The following is a 21,174-nucleotide window of genomic DNA, read 5'->3' as shown; positions in this document are numbered from 1 at the left end:
TCCCTTTCAGTGCTAAAGTATAAATAGAAGGTAATTCATTAATTCCCCATTAAATAAATTAATCGAACTCTGTAAACTAGACTATTTACCCTTAGAAGGTAGTGAGCATGTCGTTTATCATTCAACAATGGAGAGCAAGTGGAGCCTAGACTCTTTGGTGAATCAATTATATGACTTTGGACATGTTTTGGACACGTTGGTCTGGTTTTCCATAAAATCAAGTAGTTGCACACCTTAGAATGTATAAAATAAAATTTATTGAATCAAGCAACTGGATCTCTCGCACATCTCTGGTGGGAATGTACAACCACTCTGGAACATAGATTGGTAATTCCTTATAAAATTTAACCTATACTCACCATATGATCCAGCAATCAAACTCCTGAGTATTTACTCTAGAGAAATTAGTTTATGTTTACACAAAAACTTGTACACAAATGTGGATAGCAGCATTATTTACAGTTCCCAAAAACTGGAAAAAATACAATGATCAATACATAACATATCCACAATTACTATGTGAGATATGTGCCATAAATAAAATTAATAGTGTGTAGAAATAACTTCCCTGAGAATTTAGTAGATAAGATGAACAGTGACATAAATGGAGTTAAAGAGGAAGCTAGAGTTTGATTGTGTAGGCAAGATTTTGTAGTTATTTTAGAGATTTAGGTCTTAATCTTAAAAAACAGTAGAAAGTTGTTTTAAGCACAAGTAACTTTAAACATAAACTGAAATGTAAGCTTCAGTTTAATATTTTCAAAAGATAAATCTGGCTGCAATAAAGAGAATTGATTGGAGGTTACAAAGACTAGTAAGAAGGTTGTAGAAGTACAGTAGGCTAGAGACGGCAGTAGCTTGAACAGTGACCAATATGGTGTACAGATACAAGACACATGCTGCTGGAGGAATGGACTAGATTTGCTGGTAGGTGAGATATGTGAAGGAGAGGGATATATCAGGTGTAGTTTCTAGGTTTCCAATTGGGGTGATATAGTGATGCCTTTCTTTACTGAGATATTTTTGTTTTTATTTTTTATTATGAACAGGTAATTGCTATAACTAATCTATTGGGAAATCAACTTACACAGTCTATGTGATTGTATTCAGAAAACTACAAGAAATTCACTCAGTTATTTGGAAATCCCCTTAATAGAGCTTGCAAAATCTTGAATAGAATGTGCTTACTTAACCAGTCCCACTTAATTCACACCTTCTCCACTAATTCCCCTTTCTTTAAGAAAAACAAGTACTAGTTTTTATTTTTCTGCCCATAACTTCACAGCTACTTTTCCTACAACACTATCATTAATTAAAAATGGGATAGATAAAAATAGATACTACAAGCTAAAAGTCATTTCAAGTTGATAATTCTCTATTGTTTCAGGGTCTTTAAACACCTGGAGCATAGTGTTATTTATGACCATTTGAGAAAAGACAAATGACTTCTGAGAACTCCTGCAGTGAAGGTAGATAACTCGTTCCATTGCTTTGTCCACTTTCATTACTACTGAATGCTGAATGGTTTTTTCAATGAGAAATGTGCTTTTGGGTGGCAACTGTGACTTGGAGGAGCCTGTCACAGAGGAATTAGGAAGGGAAGAGTGTACATAGAAAATCATTCCATTCCTAATTCAAAGGTCAGGGTAAAGCAGGAATGCTATATTTTCTCCTTCCTCCCTTCCTCCCTTTTTTCTTTCTCCCACATTTCCCTCTTCTCCACACATGCCAATCTCTCATTCTAGATTTCATTTTCTCTTCTTTTCACTTTTATTTTTCTTCTTCTTCAAAACTATGCCTGAAGCCTAACAGTAAAAAAAGAAAACAAAAAACAAACACAAATAATGAGTAATAATAAAAATAACTCTTATGGCACTAGATATAGTACTTTTTATATATCCTCTTTTCACAATTAAAAATTACTGATCCTTGGAATATGTTGTGATTCTATGATGTCAAACAGCTGGTTTTTCAGAAATTGCGGAATACTTTTTTTTAAGTTAGTAAAATGTACTCCAAACAATTTTTAAACAGACTAAATGATTCCCTTTCAAAATGATTATTTAGGTTTCATAGAGATATATTCTTATTATTTTGGTTTTAGATGTGTGGTCTAGTTCTTTTTATTTGAAGATAACACGGGTGAAATTCATTGCTACTAGATCCCTCTCATTTCTCCGAAGGAGAGAGTCTGATGTTTGAGTAATTTACAAGGATTTATATGTAACACCTGGTTGGGGTTTTGGCAGTTCTAATAGGAATTGCCAAGAGGAATGTGCAACTTTCCTGAATTGCATTATTGGATCATACCCAGGAAGTTAAGGAAACCACGTGTTTCTTTGATAGGAGGTAGTTGTAACACACAAACCAACATTCCTACCATCAATGTCTGCTTAAATCCTTTATGTGCATTTTCTAATTTTATCCTTACAATAATTGCCAGATGAATAAACAAAACCATAAAGGCAAAATAACTTTCCCAGGATTACTCAGATGGTAAGTGGTAAAGGAGTCATATAAACCAGAGAGTTTGACTTCATAGTCTTTGTTCTTGCTCATACTACAAACACATAAAAAAAGCAGAATGCAAAGCAATACTGAAACTACCAGCCCAATTTGGTTCTTCTAAAAATGATATATGAGGGTTTGCATATGTACAACACTAACAAAAAGAATTGAAAGGTAAAACCAAAATATTGATAGTATTTTTCCTCTGGACAATAAAAATGCAGGGTGTATGAAATTTAGTTTTTCTAGTTTCCATAATGTCCAAAATTTCTACTGTATACATACTATTTTATGATCAAAACTGTCATTTACTAACTCAAGTTTTGGGAAGACTTTAAAAGATCAATAGTTTCTAACACTTCTTCATTACACTGAAAGTATCATTACACTCTATGTAAGATTTTTCAGCCACATAGACTATAATTTGCCACTACACACCTCTACACTTCAGTTAACTAATGATTCTTTGCCATTTGTGCCCTGAATGTTCCTGCCAATTTTTTTACATTCATTATACTGTCTCCTAAAATGCCTACTCAGCAGTTTCTGTGATGGATACAACTAGTGCTCAACGATATCCATGTTCTTGTAGACTTCTTTGACATACTTTGAGACTACATGCCCAGGACCTGTGTATGAAGGTGGTGGTGCATAACTCAGTCTTACCAATGAAATTTGAGCAGAAGTAAAATATATGGTAAATATGAGATAAAAAATGATATGTGAGGTTTTGGGGGATGGGTGTGTCTCCCTATACTTTCTCTTTTCTTATTATTCAACAAAATTCAGTGGAGGATTCCTAAGACCATACAAGATATTGAGCCACCAGATGGAAGGGAAGCCTACTGTTCAGATGAATGAAGAGCAGAACCTCTCTGTTGACCTATAACAACTAGCCATTTAGCAAGAATGAACACTTCATTATGTTAAGCCATCATAATAAAGAGAGAATTCTAGTAATTAGCTTACTCTGACAAAAATACCTACCTATCTTCCAAAACTTAGATAAATTACTTCCTCAACTCCAATAGTGTCTTCAAACTTGTCCCCATATCTCCCTTATTAATATACCAATTATTTCTTCAAACTGATCATTCCTCAATTGTCCTTTCAAACTGGTCCTCAAACCTTCCCTATGTTAAGTACAGTACTTTTCCCGATAAATTTTATTAATTAGTTTTACCAAAGAGCTGTTCGATAAACTCTGTTTCTAGTCCTCAGTGAAATAAGAAATACTCACCAGAATGTAAAGCAAGGTGATGCTTCCCTCATTAGTAAAGTCTTATTACAAAAAGAGGGAAAAAAATCAGATGATCTAAACGTGTGCACAGTGATGTGTTTGATTTATGTTCTTCTCTTCTCATGAATCAGTAACAAAAAGCTTATAAACTTCCAGGAGTATGGAAACTGGATTTTTGAGTAGCTCTATTTTAGAGCAGTAATGGTTACCTATTAGCCTGTATCCGACTCATGTCTTATCTTCACTGCTAGATTGTGCATCCTTTGTATCTGAAATTATATTTAATTTATCATAGATTCTTCTACATTGTCTGGAAAATGGAAGATGTTCAGTAAGTGGAGAATAAATGAATGTATATAAGTAAATTTGATGTGTTTTGAAGGAGTACTATGAAATGTCATTGTGTAATGAATATTTCAGGAATTACTAGGTGATCACCAAATGATACATGTTTTACAGTTAGTCTTCTTGTGTTTTCTTCTAGCTAAGCATTTCCCTTTTGCGGGGAGATTTTGTCCCTCAGGGAATATTTAAAAATATCCAGAGATATTTTTGTTTATTGTAATTGGAAGGGGAGCTACTGGCATCTAGTAGATAAGGCCAGGGATTCTGTTAAATATCTTATAATGTATAAGGCAGAATCCCATAACAGACTTATTGCAAATGTCCCAAATTATACCAACATGTCCGCAGTGCCAAGGTTGAGAAACCCTGTTCCAGACCCCTAAAAGCTAAGGGCGATTTCAGTACATCCAAATGATGCAAATCCAAATGACACTGGCTCAACATTTTGTAATATCAATTGGTGCTCAAAAATACATAGTCCCATAAAATAAATGTAAAGACATTGTATTAAGCGGGAAAGGTACTTGTTGAAATAGAGTTGCAGCCACATGACTGTTTACTGAATGATGTTTTCTACGTGCCTAGCACTGGTGTGCATCCTGTGGAATTTATAAAGGAAGCCTGAGAGCCCCATCTTAAAGATTTAGTAGTCTAGTTGGAATAATAAATGGATGATGTAAAATATTATGACAGAATATTAACTGCCAAACCATGTGATAACATGTAGACTTTCCATGCAACTGAATTCTGAAAGTAGAGAAAGCGTATGTATGCTTCAATCAAAAAACCAATAACTCGGAATACATGTTCTACTATTGATCACTGTCAGTATTTTGACTTATGTCCTATGCTTTATTATTCTTTCACACTTAGAAATATGTTTTAGGTTTAAGTAAAATAGCTGAAAGGAAAAAGTTTCTTTCCAAAATAATTCTGTCCTTAGCATGGGGAAGAAAGGCCTGGTGGATTAACAGGCAGCCATTCTATTCCTGAAGGGATATATTCTCATTCTGTTCTCTTCTTGGCATTCTTTGTCACCCCCCGAGGTACCTTAATGATCAAGCCTAGCCTACAAGAAAAAGCACTGTCTTCTCCTTTCAGGAGCAAGTGTACAATTAGTCTCTTCCAAGTATAGCCTTTTCATCCAGCGGAAGGATAGTGGAGTGGAAGTCACACTATTTTTTTTTTCTAACTCTTGAGTTTGAAAAGAAGAGGAGATCTAAAGTCTAGTGAGTATTAGGAGCTGAAAAAGAAAAAAAGCTGCTCATTTGGGCAATAAGTCATAAGACAATTAGACAATCCTAATCAATCACTTAATTTAGCATGTGATAAAACTGAGGCCTACACATGCACACGAATGTTCATTGCAGCACTATTTACAATAGCAAAGACTTGGAACTAACCCAAATGCTCATCGATGATAAACTGGACAGGGAAAATGTGGCACATATACACCATGGAATACTATGTAGCCATAAAAAATGATGAGTTCATGTCCTTTGTAGGGACATGGATGAACCTGGAAACCATCATTCTCAGCAAACTGACACAAGAACAGAAAATCAAACACTGCACGTTCTCACTCATAGGTGGGTGTTGAACAATGAGAACACATGGACACAGGGAGGGGAGCATTACACACTGAGTTCTGTGCGGGGTTACTAGGGGAGGGACAGCAGGGAGTGTGGAGTTGGGGAGGGATAGCATGGGGAGAAATGCCAGATATAGGTGATGGGGAGGAAGGCAGCGAACTACATTGCCAGGTATGTACCTATGCAAGAATCGTGCATGTTCTTCACATGTACCCCCAAGCCTAAAACGCAATAAAATATATTAAAAAAAAAAAAACTGAGGCCTAAAGAGTGGAATAAGTTTTGAAGAACACTCAGTATGTAAGTGACAAAATTAAGAGTTTTGAAACCCATGCTTTTTCCAATAATGTTCATAGCCTGAGAGCTGAATGAATCCACTCACTGTGGTTCTTTTTGAAGATCAGAGAAGAAAAACTAGGAATGAAGATTGAAATGGCTAAGGGATCCCTTATTCTCCAAGTAACCCAGAACCCCACCCACATATCAGGAAAGAATTCCAACTTCCTCTCATTTGCCAGCTTTTTTGTTCAGACCTATATGGAGTTTTATTAGTAAACAAAATTGTCAAGTACCTCCAATAAGTAAATATATATTTTTTAAACGACCTCCTTGAGCAAAAGGGAGTGGTTGGTGGCAGGCAAGAGAGGAAGAATCAGCCCTAGTCCCAATTCCTTTCTGTTTTTGATCATTTAAATCAAGCCTTGTGCCTATCTCCATCATAGCTCTTATTAATACATATTTATTATAATTGTCTAGATGCTTGTCACCCAACAAGATTCCCAGCTTTCCAGAAATGGTTTCACGACTGTGGCACTATTGACATTGGGGCTGAATGATTCTTTATTAGGTGACTGTCCTGTGCATTGCAGAATGTTTAGCAGCGGCCTGGGTCTCTACTTACTGGATGCCTGTAGCACCTCACCCCACTACCACCAAGTTGTAACAACTAAAAATCTCATTGACAAATGTTTCTTGGGATAGAAGGCAAATAAAAGACCTTCCCTGATTGAGAACAGCTGTCCCTAAGCATGAATATGATGTCTTAATCATCTTTGAATCCTAGCACACAGCCCAGTGGATCATGAACAACTAGTGCTCAACAAAGATTTCACCAATCAATCAAACAATTCATCTGCATATAGGAGCGCAACTCTTAGAAGTGATGCATTATCTACATTTGGTAGGTTAATATGATGGAGCACTTGTTCCCCCCAAAAGATCTCCTTTTGGAGTGCCTTCTGGTTCTATTATCATCTGTAATGTGGGTATTTTAATTTTGTAGGTCTTCATCAATAATTCTCAAGGTTCTTGTGCAAAAGAATCAACTAGAACACCAATCAACACTTGATACACCTGCCCATGAAACATTTAAAAATATAAACAAAATCTGTACATTTTTACTACTAACAGTCCTTTTCTGGGGCCTTGCCCTGGTTCATCTGGGATGCTAAATTCCAGGTGGTGGGTGATGATTGTCACAATAATCAGTTTGCTCTCAGGAGAAAAAAATAAAAAAACAAAGGCATTCAAGGGTTATGCAAGGATAGGGGAAAATGAACTGCAGAACTTATCTGTAACCATTCTCCCAGCTTCGATAACCCTGACGCCCTTAATGAGAAAGAAATACCAAGGCACAGCTGGGGATTAAAGCCAAGCCTCCCAGGCCCCTGCATGTTTTATACCAGCAACTCTCCCAGGCACAAACCATACAGAACCCAGGCTGAATGCAAGCCCTCAGGGCCTGGCCCTGGCAGTCAGACTGGATTAGAAGAGAATGCAAATCTGACTCCACTAGGAAGCAAACACAAGCCATCAGGGTAGCAGGCGTGTCTCTTCTGCATTGTAGGGAACAATCGCTAGTTTCAGGAGCAGAGACAGCAGCCCTTGTGAAATTTGTTCTCCACTTGCTGAGCTCCAGTTTAAATTGGAAATTCAGTTTATTGCCGTGCCCCTTCAGAAGTCAGTGGTGAAGCTAATGGGAGATTTATTTTTAGTGAAAGTGAAAGTGGGGAGGATGGGAAGGAGTTGCACGGAGAGTAAACAAGGGAACCGCTGGAGGGAAGTAACCACAGAAGGGGCTATGGGTATGCGGAGCAGTTTCCTCTTCTTTCCTCTGCACTTTGCCTCCCGCTAAGTGTCTTTTTTAATGAGGTCTCCCAGTATTGTAGTGTTTTCCTGCAGGGCAGAGAGGGAGGAAATACGGCAACAGCTTCATTAGAGGTCATAGAGCAAGATAAAGCCCTTGGGCTCCGGTGCTTTCAGCCTGAGCGCCCCTTGTGGTGGTAGTTAAGCCCCTCTCCTTACAGGAAAGGGCACATGGAAGAGAGAAGTTCCCTTTGGGGAGCTCACAGAAACCAAAGATTGGGTACCTGCTACATTGCCTCCAGCCCTGGCTTTCACCACTAACTCGCCGTGACCTTAGGCAACTCATTTAACCTCTCTGAGTCTCAATTTTCTCTTTGGTTAAATGGGATAAGACGAATGTTCAAACTTGCTTACCTCAAAGGACCATTTGAGGCTTAAGTAAGCTCATCAATGGCACTAGATAACATTTCACTACTAGACTTTTAGGGGAGGGTGAGTTTGCACACAGGACTGCAACAAGCTCATGACCATCTCACTGTGAGCTTTTTACTTCATATAGATGAGTCTTCTTCATCTATGAAGCCTCAGCATTTAGCCCAGCACCGGGAATAATAAGAACTGACCCTTCTTGAATGCCATATTGTATACCATTCTTAGCACTTTTTGAACATTAGCTCATGTAAGCCTGAAAATATCGCATAAGGGATGAGAGAGGTACTATTATTATCATCCCCATTAGAAAAAACAGTGGAAGTTTTCAGTATCACTACAAGAGGTGAAGCCTAGGTCCCCTGCCCTTGAATATAAGACCTGTGACTGCTTTGGCAACCTCATCTAGATGGACAAAAGCTTTCACATATGAGCTTGCCAAGTTCGAGTTCAGGTTAGTGTTTAACCCCAAATCCAGACTTCTCTCAGACAACGAGTGCCCTTTCTATTTGAACAAAATTCAACAAGAACCCTTTTCTTTTTATTCATCTTTTAAGCCTGGAATCCCTGTTATACCTAAGGAACAGAAAACCATAGTGCAAACTAACCATGTTGATTGGTCATGAGGTCAGGGTAAGCCTTGGTCCCATAAGCCAATATTATTACTGAAATGCTGAGAGTCTGGGAGCCTGATTGCCCTACTGCAGTTCAGCAACAAACGTCAATACATTCTCACAACCTGAAGAGAAGAAAAAGCACCCTCAATTCCCTTTACTTTTTCAGCATGCTGACATTCATGGTTTATGAACTTCCCATTAACAAGCAGGAGAATCCATATCACAATTGGTACTGATTTCCCTGACCCACAGAGAAAATGCTGAGTTGTATGTGTTCTCTGCAACTTAAAGAACAAGAAACCCCCCAGTAATGTATCATTGCTAGGATGCATCCCCAAAGTCCAGAGGAACCTGTAAGCTAATGGCTTCCTTCCTTCCTTCCTTCCTTCCTTCCTTCCTTCCTTCCTTCCTTCCTTCCTTCCTTCCTTCCTTCCTTCTTTCCTTCCTTCCTTCCTTCCTTCCTTCCTTCCTTCCTTCCTTCCTTCCTTCCTTCCCTCCTTCCTTTCTTCCCTCCTTCCTTCCTTCCTTCCTTCTTTCCTTCCTTCCTTTCCTTTCCTTCCTTCCTCCTTCCCTCCCTCCCTCTTTCTTCTTTCTTTCCTTTGTTCTTTCTTTTTCTTTCTGTCTTCTGTCTCCTTTTTTTTTTTTTCAAGAGATGAGGACTGTATTAGGCTGTTCTTGCATTCCTATAAAGAAATACCGGAGACTTGGTAATTTATAAAGAAAAGAGGTTTAATTGGCTCATGGTTCTGCAGGCTGAACCTGCATCTACTCAGCATCTGGGAAGGCTTTGGGGAACTTTTATTCACAGCAGAAGGTGAAATGGGAGCAGGCACATCACATGGCTGGAGTAGAAGCAACAGAGAGAGTGTGGTACGAAGGTGCCACCCACTTAACCAGATCTTGCAAAAACTCACTCACTATCTCTAGGATAGCACCAAGCCATAAGTGAGCCATCCCTGTGACCCAAACCTCTCACCAGCTTCACTTCCAACACGGGATGACAATTCAACATGAGATTTGTCATGGATACATTTCCAGACTGTATTAGAGACTCACTATGTTGCCTAGGCTGGAATTCAGTGGCTATTCATAGGTGCAATTACGGCACACTAAAGACTCGGACTCCTAGGCTCCAGCAATCCTCCCCCCGTCAGACTTTAAAATAGCTAGGACTACAGACACACGTGCACTAGGCTGCTAACGATTTATTAAAGGGTTTTTAGCTAAAATGTTTTGAGACTGATAGTGCAAAAGCCTTCTAGTTTTTCAGTGTAAATGTCTGTTCTAGTGAATCCAAGATCATATTCATTTGTATAGCCTTACATGGCCAACTGCCATCTAAGTGACAAAACACTGGGACATTAGTTGCTCATGTCTCATTTTGTGAATATCTGCTCTTAAGCTCTTTACTTTCACCGTTCCCTATGCCTAGAATGTCTTCTATAACCAGACCTCTCCACTGGTCTAAATGTTGTGCTTTTTGTAAGGCAATGTTCTAGTTCAATAATCTCCACCAAGCATTCCTCTCCAACATGCCATTGTTTTCTGAATACTAGCAACATTTGCTCTAGATAATGTCTACATTGGCCATTTTTTAAAATTATAACATGTGGCATGGTAAATTTTCATTATAGACACGCTTCTTCCCACATAAACAACAAGCCATGTGAGGAACAGAGAACCATCTGATATACTATCACTAATAACTGTGGGCCGAGTGCATGTCGGGTATTTAGTGGTAAACAAATCATACATGAGAAAGTCAGTGTAGTAAGGTAAGAATAAGGTTAAATGGAGAGATAGAAAAGGGGGTTCCAATCCTGCCTCTGTCATAATGAAGAGACTGTGGCCACATCATTTCCTATGTCTGGAACTCTGTTTCATTGACCCAGCAATCCCATTAATAGGTATATACCCAAAGGATTATAGATTGTTCTGTTATAAAGACATATGTACATGTATGTTCACTGCAGCACTGTTTACAATAGCAAAGACTTGGAACCAACCCAAATGCCCATCAGTGATGGACTGGACAAGGAAAAATGTGTCACATATACACAATGAAATACTATGCAGCCATAAAAAACGATGAGTTCATGTCCTTTGTAGGGACATGGATGAATCTGGAAACCATCATTCTCAGCAAACTGACACAAGAACAAAAAATCAAACACCACATGTTCTCACTCATAGGTAGGTGTTGAACAATGAGAACACATGGACACAGGGAGGGGAGCATCACACACTGGGGTCTGTTTGTGGTGGGGGCTAGGGGAGGAATAGCTGAAGGTGGGGAGGTTGGGGAGGGATAACATGGAGAGGAATGCCAGATATAGGTGAAGGAGTGATGGAGGCAGCAAACCACCTTGCAATGTATGTACCTGTGCAACAATCCTATATGATCTGCACATGTACCCCAGAATCGGCAGTGTAATAATGATAATAAAAAAAAAATCTCGACTTAGACAAGATGGCCTCTCAGTCCCTTTGAACTTTACTCTGAGATCCATCTGTAGGTCAGTAAGTTGAAAAGAAAATTTCTCTGTTTTAGAGTGGCATGCTTATGCTAAAAAAGATAATGCTGAAATCTTTGCGACTTAAAACAATATGAATGATACGAGTGGACTTCTTGCTTGCATAAAATCTAATCTGTGGATGAGCTGGGCTGTGCTCCACACAACCAGTCAGGGGCCCAGACAGATGGAGGCTCTTCAAATTCAACAAGGCTTCCAAAATCTCCCTGGGAACAGACATCAGGAGAGAGGAGACAGGTTCTTGCATAGGAAGTAGAGTTGCCAGATGAAATACAGGGTGCCCACTTAAATTTGATTTTCAAATAAACAGTGGATAATTTATAGTAGATATGTGTGGATTTAATTATCTGAAATGCAAGTTAACTGAACATCCCATGTTTTATATTGGCTACATTTGACAACCCTACTGGAAAGTTTTTATGTGTCGAGCCTTAAAATGGTATTCATCACTGCCACTAACCTTCTATTAATAAGAAATTAGTCACATGATCCCACCTAGGCACAAGGGATATCCTTGCTGGACAACTGCTTCCTGGAAACAACTCTACACTTATGGTTTAATTTGCTCTAGAGGGAAGCTGGCCATGTATGCCACTACATGGTATCATATCAGCCTGGCTGACTGAGGAAGAACCCAGAGGAAAATAAATTATATTTACGTATTCTTTGTTGTTATTATCTAAAAGACTTGGCATTGTTAACATGAATGGGCTATGGGTGAATACTGGAGGAAACAGGCATTGTATCCCATTAGGAGATTAAGAAAATAGAGCTTAAATATATTAAGACAGTTTACTACCACGTTGAGAAAAAATCAGGATCAATATTTACTTTTTTTCATTTGCTTTAATTTTCAGATCACATATATTGCCTCTATTTACATATTCTAACCTCACTTAAAAGATTCTGGAATGCTATTCTGATTGAATGAGACTGGTTGTTCTCTATATTAATTCTCAGTTCTATCATTCCATTTTCTTCATATTATTTTGATTCACTACTAATTGTTGTACTGAGAAATAAGATTAACCATTATTTTGCTAATCAAAAGTTAAAACTAATGATCCACTTTTACATAGACTGACCAGCTTTCTCCTTGGCTCTGAGAGCTATGCCAGTAATAAGCCATTACCATGTAAAAATATCTCAGCTACTGGCTAGCCTCTAAGAAACAGAAAAGGCTATAATGTCTTAAAGCTAATATAGAGTTGGGAATGGATGGGCCAGACTGCAAGATGAATGGAAAGCAGTGTGGTCTGTAGAGTGTTCAAATTTTTTTTTTCCAAAAGGAATTTTTTACCCCAGGCCAGAAGCCTTTGTGTCAGGGAGACTGTCTCATTTCTCTGCTCAAAGGCTGTCAGAGATGACTGAGATTTGAGAGCAGTTTCTTATGTTGACGAGGTCAAGGGAGGCAGCACTGCAAACCATCAGTCACTGACTCAACGGTGAGCTGAGGAGACACGTGAGCCCCACAGTGAAACCTGGAAGGCTATTTTCTCTGGAGGAACAGGGTGAAAAGGGGAGGTGCAGAAGAGAAAGAAAGAAAAGACATAGGTCAAATGGTCATCACGAAGTTTATGGCATTAGTATTCAGCTAGAATGAGAGAAACTTTCTCAATCCTAGGTGGAAATATTCAGAAGAAAGAAGTAGACGAGAGGCAAAAATCATATTAATGTTATTCTGCTTAGTTAATATATAAAATTTTCCAATGTGCTTTTGTAAGCCTGCTTTATAAAGTTAAGACCTGCAATGATTCTGGTTCCATCTGATTATGTTTTCTAATAACGTAGGTTGGGAGTTTCCAAACTTAGACCATGGGAGCTCAATACTGGCAACATGTTCCCTGTCTTAGAGATTTGCTGGCTTTACATAAAGCTGGTCGGGCTACAACCCACCCACCCTACTTTTCAAAATCAGGCATGGGCTCAGCAGAACAAGTCTCAGGGGACAGAGAAACACTCTGTTCCAAGAAGGATGGACCAATGGAAGTCACCATGTGTCTCCGCTAATATGGCAATCCCCTCATATGAGTCAACCCAGGGTTAGAAGGTTAGAAGCCTTAGAGTCGTGAGTGGATTCTGAAATCTTATATGGCAATTGAGTTTCCCAGATTGCAATGTCTGTCTGGGATAAAATGAAAGGAACAGCTTAAACTCAGTGACTTAGCCAAATATCTTTATGTCCTTTCTGAAACTTCAAAGGCTATGCAACCCAACAGTCTGTACAGAATCTACAAAGAGATGTAAAGAAGAGGTATGATCTTTCGATCAGAAATCCATAAAAATATTTCCCAATTTGGAGGATGTTTCTCCTCCTGAAGACGTCCATCTAGTTCAGTGGTTCTCAGTTCTCTACCTGGAGAGGTACAGGGTGGTTGCCTCCAGGAGATATTTAGCAATGTCTGAAGATACTTTAGGTTGCCATGATGGTGGGGCAGGGGTGAGGGCAGATATACTACTGGCATCCCCTGCGTAGAAGCTGGGGATGCTACTAAACAGTCTACAATGCACAGGTCATGCACACCCCAATTATATGCCTGAAAATGTTAGTAGTGCTAAAGCTGAGAAACTCTCACTAATTGAGATCAGAGTACCCTGACTAGACTTGAAGAAATCTCTTGAATCTTCTCATCACTATCCTAAAATTGTGGTCTAGGGCTCAGACACTTGTACTCCTCCGCACCCCTTCTTCCTTTTATTTTATTATTTCCCCTGTTCCTCTTTTTCGTTTATATGTTAAGCATCAGACTTAGTTTTTTAAAAATTAAATTGTGAGAGTAGAAAGTTCCATGCTCCTGTTATAATAATGAAAAAGGGTCTTTTTTTTTCACCTCTATAAAAACCATGTTAGACAACTCTGAGTTGGGGCATTTGGGTTGATCAAAGGGACAATTCAATAAATGTGACTTTGTCAAACTCCTTGGAATTGGGCTAACCTGACATCCAAGAATCCTACAAGTTTGTGTCTTCTGGGGATCCTAATCGGGTAAGAAACCTGGAAAAAGCCAGCTAGTCTCTTCCTACCCTGACCCATGGGCTGGAGACAAATTCAGAAAGTTTCCCATTACTCTCCACTGGTCTTTCTTGCATTCGAAGACCCACATTCTATGTGACATGGGGATTTTAGAGCTTTTGGTATCCCATATTAGCCTTTTTAGAACTTTACAAGAAGTAGAAGCACTTTGTTCTTGAATTACTTTTTGGACTTTTTTTTTTTTTTTTCAGCATTACTACTTCCAGTGCTTTATTTATTTCCTCTTGTAGATCTTCCAAGTGGACATTCATTTTCTCTTTGCCTGGCCATTGCTCTTATTTCTCTGTCCTCCCTTTGATTAATCATGACTCTGAATTCAGTAGCATCTGCATGTTTATGACACGTGTTTGTAATTCCCTCAAAAGGACCATAAATAAAAATGTTAAATAGTACTAACCACAGCTCTGCCTGTTGCCCACAGTCCCCCACCAGGCACCTTGCCCGGCCTGGTACACTGCCATTTATCTTGACTTTGCCTCCAGTTTCTTGGCACAAATTCTTTTTTTTTTTTTTTTTTTTTTTTATGGATTGGAGGTTTCATTGGGACAGGAGAATCACAAGGAATCAGGTGTTCAGAGGAATGTATTGAGTAGAGGTGAGGAACTAGGATGTTGAAAACTAAAAAAATGGAGAGAAGGAGAGGAAGAAAGAGGAAGAAAAAGAGGGAGAGAGAACAGGAATATTGCTTCATTCTAAAAATGGGTATTAATAATGGCTGATCAATATTCTGTGTATTTAAAATGGAGAACTCTATAAATATTTATTGAGTTTACTTGTTCCGGATCTGAGCTGAAGTCCTGGATATCCTTATTAATTTTCTGTCTCGTTGAGTCTAAATCTCGTTATGGGTCTTATGTATCTGGGTATTAAGATCTCTTATTGTTGTATTGGTCCTTTTACCACTGTATCTTTGTTGCTTTGATATCTATTTTATCAAATGTGAGAATTGCAACTCCTGCTTTTTGTTTATTTATTTATTTTTGCTCTCCATTTGGTTGGTAAATTTTTCTCCAACCCTTTGTTTTGAGTCTTTGTGTATGTTTGGATATACCATTAGGTTTTGGCTGTATCTTTTGATTGGGGGATTTAGTCGATTTAAATTTAGGGTTACTGCCATTTGATGTTAACTGGCTATTTTATCCATTCGTTGATGTAAATTCTTCTTTATGTTGATGCTCTTTACTTTTTGGTATATTTTTAGAAAGGCTCATACTGGTTGTTCCTTTCTATGTATAATGCTTATTTAAGAAGTTCTTGTAAAGCAGGCCTGGTGGTAATAAAATCTCTGAGTACTTGCTTGTTCATAAAGGATTTTATTTTTCCTTCAATTGTGAAGCAGAGGGAGCAGATCCAAGATGGCTGATCCCTAACAGCTCGGGATTGTAGCTCCCAGTGAAAGCTCAGAGAATGAGAGGACGCCACACTTTCAGATAAATTCTTGTCGCTCACAGACCAGCAGATTTCTAGTGGAGGAGCCCCACGGGTTGCCAGCGCGACTCTTGTGGCTGGTGCAGAGGTTTTGCCAGTGCCTTGGTCTGGCAGCTCTTCATGCAGAGTAAACAGGACTGGTTCCCCTACTGACCAGTGTTTGGAGCTCCGGGAAGGCAGAGCCGCTTGTTGCAGACTCAAGAAGGAAGCCAGACCAGAGATTCCCAGGAAGAAGAGCACCATCAGTCTTATCGCTGCTATTTTGGCCAGAGCAGTGGGTTGCTTGAATCCCAGCACTGGGAATCAATAAATTGGACGTCGACTCAGAAACCTAATTAGAAAGGCGGTAATTGTAAAGACGACAGATGGATACATTTATAATAAAGGGGAAAAAACCAGCCTAAGAAGGCTGAGCATACCCAAAATCAGAACCCCTCTCTTTCTACAGGGGATTGCAGTTCCTCATCAGCAATGGAACAAGCCCTGATGGAAAAGTACTGTGTTCCATTATCCGAAGTAGGCTTCAGAACGTGGATGATAAGAAACTTCTGGGAATTAAAAGAACTTGTTCTAACCCAATGTAAAGAAACTAAGAACTTTGAAAAAAGGTTTGACAAAATGCTGAAAAGAATAGACAATATAGAGAGGAATATAAATGAACTAACGGAGTTGAAAAATATGACATGGGAACTTAGTGAAATATGCACAAGTTTAAATAGCAGAATGGATCAAGCAGAAGAAAGGACATCAGAGGTCGAAGACCAACTTAATGAAATAAAACGACAAGACATGAATAGAGAAAAAAGGATGAAAAGGAATGAGCAAAGTCTTCAAGAAATATGGGACTATGTGAAAAGACCCAATCTACGTTTGATTGGTGTACCTGAATGTGATGGAGAGAATGAATCCAAGCTGGAAAATACTCTTCAGGATATTATCCAGGAAAATTTTCCCAATCTAGCAAAGCAGGACACTATTCAACCCCAGGTAATACAGAGAACACCACAAAGATATTCCTCCAGAAGAGCAACCCCAAGGCACATAATCGTTAGATTCACCAGGATTGAAATGAAGGAGAAAATACTAAGGGCAGTCAGAGAGAAAGGCCAGGTTACCCATAAAGGGAAGTCTATTAGACACAGCAGATCTCTCAGCAGAAACCCTACAAGCCAGAAGAGAGTGGGGGCCAATATTCAACATACTTAAAGAACAGAACTTTCAGCCTAGAATCTCATATCCTGGCACAAATTCTTAATTACTTAAAAGGTAATGTGGTTTTGGATAGCAGTTGTCAGCATCTTTAGAGTTAACTATATTTCTAAGTACTTCCATTGTCTTTTCTTGGTGGCTAAAACCTTAGTGGTGGTTTAGCAGCTCAAACTATGCAATATATTGTTATCCAGTACTCCAAGCATCAAGTGGTCTATAAGGTGACTGTGACACTCAAAATACTGTACTCTTTTAAAACTTAAATCAGAGGTAACTAAACTGTTAAAGCATCTGCTTGGTTCTTTGGATACCACAGAAAGTGACTTTGTGGCTCACAGTATCCCTAGTTCTATCTCTTTCCTTCTACAGTGTTGTCAAACATCAACTGCAAACCTTCTCTATTCATCTTTCCCCAGAGCATCCCTCAGATACATGTGAAGCAGGTTAACCACAGCTACCCAGTGTTCTGTGGAACTGCCCAGGAGGGCACCTGATGGAATAAATCAAGGCATTCTTTGCAAGGAGCCTCTCCATACCACCGTAACCTTGCACGCAAACTTGTCAGATTTTCCTTTTTGCTTTTGAAAACTGGTTTCCCAAACCCAGCTATAATCAGGTTATTCTAAGATAAAAATTATTTCAATGTAATTCTGAAGATCTTTGAATATGTGAGCCTTGAGATATGGCCCATAGATGCATTTCCTACAAAATGAAATTATGCACATGTCAATCTTTACCTGTTTTTCTAGATTTCAGATTAAATAATGTACTCAACAGATATTATTTACATGCCTACTATGGTTCCAACACTACTCTGTGTATTGAACATGGAGTGCTGAACAAGAGAAAAACTACCTGTTTCCATGGAGTCTAAAATCCTAGTGAGATGAGATAAACTAAGAAATGAGGAAATGCTGGTATATTGACAGGAGGTTGTGAGCACACTAAGGAAACTAAAGCAGTGCAAGTAATAGTGAGTGATGGTGTAAGAAAATAAAGTGGCTGTTTTAAGGAGGGTGATGAGGGAGGATCTCCATGAGGCCTAGTGTTTAACAGGGATCTGAATGAGAAGAGGAAGCCAGTGGAGTGAAGATTTGGGTGTACTGCATTCTAGGGGGGGAATTTCAGAGGCTTGAGATGACAGTGAAACCAGCACAGGCAAGTAACAGCAAGGTCAGAGTGACTGGTGCAGAGCCAGAGAAAAACAGGGGTGAACAGACAGACTGAGCCAGATCACGTGGACCCTTCTGGGAAGAACTGTGTAGGTACATATTAGTTTCCTATGGCTCTTGCAACAAATTATCACAAGCCAGTGGCTTAAAACCACAGAAATATATTCCCTCAGAGTTCTGGAGCCCAGAAATCTGAAATGAAGGTGTTAGGAGGGTTCGTTTCCTCCGCAGGCTATGAGGGCGAATCTGTTCCATGCTTCTCTCTAAGTCTCTGGGGGCTGCTGGCGATCCTTGGTATTCCTTGGCATACCTGCCTCAGAGGGGTGTGAGTGAGTCTGGGAAAAGGCGAGTAGAGAAGGTTTGCAGTTGGTATTTGACAATGTCATGCAAGAAAAGGAAATGAGGCTAGGGATACTATGAGCCAAAAAGTCACTTTCTATAATGTTCAGAGAACCTGGCAGATGCCTTCCATCATTCTGATCTCTGCCTTTGTCTTTACATCACCTTCTTCTCTGCATCTTCCAAATCTTTCTTTGCTTTTCTAAGAACATCTGTCATTAGATTTAGAGTTCACTGTAAATCCAGAGTGATCTCATCATGAAGTCCTTAATTACCTCCATGAAGATCTGTTTTCCAAATGAGGTCACAGTCACATGTTCCAGGCATCAGTATATGGACATAGTTTTGGAGGGACTACTACAGGGGGCCAGTGGAGGATTTGAACAGAGCTTCAACATAATCTGATATGTTTTAAAGAATCATTCTGTCTACTGTATAGTCTGGAGGCAACGAGGTGAAAGCCTGGAGACCTAACAAAAGGCAGAAGACACACGCTATCCCACAAATTACACTGCTTTTCATTTGCCCTTTGGTTTGCTATCACAAGGCTTTGGGACAGCCTGTTTGCAGAACTGGAGTAAGAATAGAGAACAACAGATTTCTTTTTCATGCACTGAAGGGTAATTACTAATGTTCTAATATGACAGGTAATACTGTATATTCACCAAAGTTTCAGTTAGAAAAGCTCGAGGTTGACCACCTTCATAGCAAAATGTTCATCCAATCATGTTGTAGACTACTATGCTTATAATTATCAATAATAATTGATATGAAGTACTATTTATGAAGTACTTTCTAAGTGCCAGGCACTGATCTAAATGCTTCATCCACATTCTTTTACACTGAAGTTTTGCAATATTCATGTCTTAGTCCATTCAGACTTCTATAACAGAACAGCTTAGACTGGGTGGCTCATAAACAACAGACATTTCTTTCTGACAGTCTGGAGGCCAAGAAGAAGATTTGGTTTCTGATGAAGGCTTGCTTTCTGGCTCATAGATGGCATCTTCTTGTTGTGTCTTCACATGGAGGAATGGAGGAAGGGTCTCTCTGAGCCTCTTTTACAGAGACACTATCCCATTCATGAGGGCTCTACTATCATGGCCTAATCACTATCCAAAGGTCTCTCCTCTTAATATTATCAATTTGGTAGTTAGAATTTTAATAGGCATTTTTTGAGGACACAAATATTCAGGTCATAACATTCAGTGAGGCAGATATCAGTTCTACTTAGTTTGTAAGATCTTACAGTTTGGATATTCAAATCTGGAGCTATTATGAGCTACAGTTTGAGCTCTAACCACTAACCTACATCATTATCAATAATTCTTTTTGAAAGTTCTAATTTAGTATCAGTATTGAATTGTATTATTTTAAGTACAAGATTTCACCAGAGTCTGGATTCAGTTCACAAGTAAATCTGCTCACCTAAACAATAACCATGTAGATGTGGCTGTTTCCCCTTGTCTGCTAACAGAATTTGAGTAACAGTATTGCCCACTCTGCTTCCTAATGGTCTACCATATTTTAGAGATGAGGGGTCCTCTCCAATATAGGAGGGTGCCAGGTGTGCTATACATGCCTCTTATAGGAAAACAAGCACTTCAAATATGTTAGATTCTAGACAGTCCTTAGAGAATAACCTTATCATTTTACAGATGAGAGGAACAAAGTCCAGACTGACCCTAAACTAGTTTTTCCTGAATCCCCCACAGTTTGTCTCTCTTTTTGCACTACCATTCTTTTAGTAGAAATAGGTTAATAGAGAGTCACTACCATATTTCTATTTTTAATATTTAAAAAAAATCAAACTTGGTAAAACTTAGTGAATTGATGATCATTGGTGGCTATTTTGATCCCACAAAAATAGACTAGATATCTCCTGATGGAAATACACTCAGGAAGTTGTGTTGCTCCTCCTGCCCTCCAAACAATCAAATCTAAAGTGATCTAGTTTCTCAATCTAAAATCTAAAATAATCAAGCTTCTAGATCTAACCATTGATTTACAGGAAATACAAGGTATATTCAATAATACTGTGAGCACACAATCGGAAAACTCTAAATGGTGAGAAACTCTCAAAACAATTTATTAAAAAATATAAAAAAGAAGAAACTTTTAAAAAAGAGTGAAGAGATATACCAACCAGCCATAACATATGGCAAGCAAATAGACTGTTAATGAGTCGTATCATATAATTACAAATTTACAGTAACTACAAGGGACAGAGAATATATTCAATACCACTATGACTAAATAGTGTTGAAAAGGAGAAATTAATTATTGTCAATTATTTGTGTGTGAAAATAAAATAATAGTCATATTTTTGTCCGTACCTCTTAGAAAATACATTTGGGAACATTTACAAATGAAGCAATAGTGTGTCTTGGTTTTGCTTCAAAATAATCTGAGGAGTAGGGGTGGTCCTGAAACAAGCCCAGATGTGAATTCTCTTTTATTTATTTATTTTTAAATTGTATCTTAGGTTTTGGGGTACATGTGAAGAACATGCAAGATTGTTGCATAGGTACACACATAACAGTATGATTTGCTGCCTTCGTCCCCTTCACCTATATCTGGCATTTCTCCCCATGCTATCTCTCCCCAACTCCCCACCCCTCGCTGTCCCTCCCCTATTTCCC

This window comes from Callithrix jacchus, chromosome 4 (genome assembly GCF_049354715.1).
Source record: "Callithrix jacchus isolate 240 chromosome 4, calJac240_pri, whole genome shotgun sequence".
Classification (NCBI taxonomy): Eukaryota; Metazoa; Chordata; class Mammalia; order Primates; family Cebidae; genus Callithrix; species Callithrix jacchus.
The sequence above is the reverse complement of the archived record's forward strand: the minus strand, read 5'-3'. Positions refer to the sequence as shown.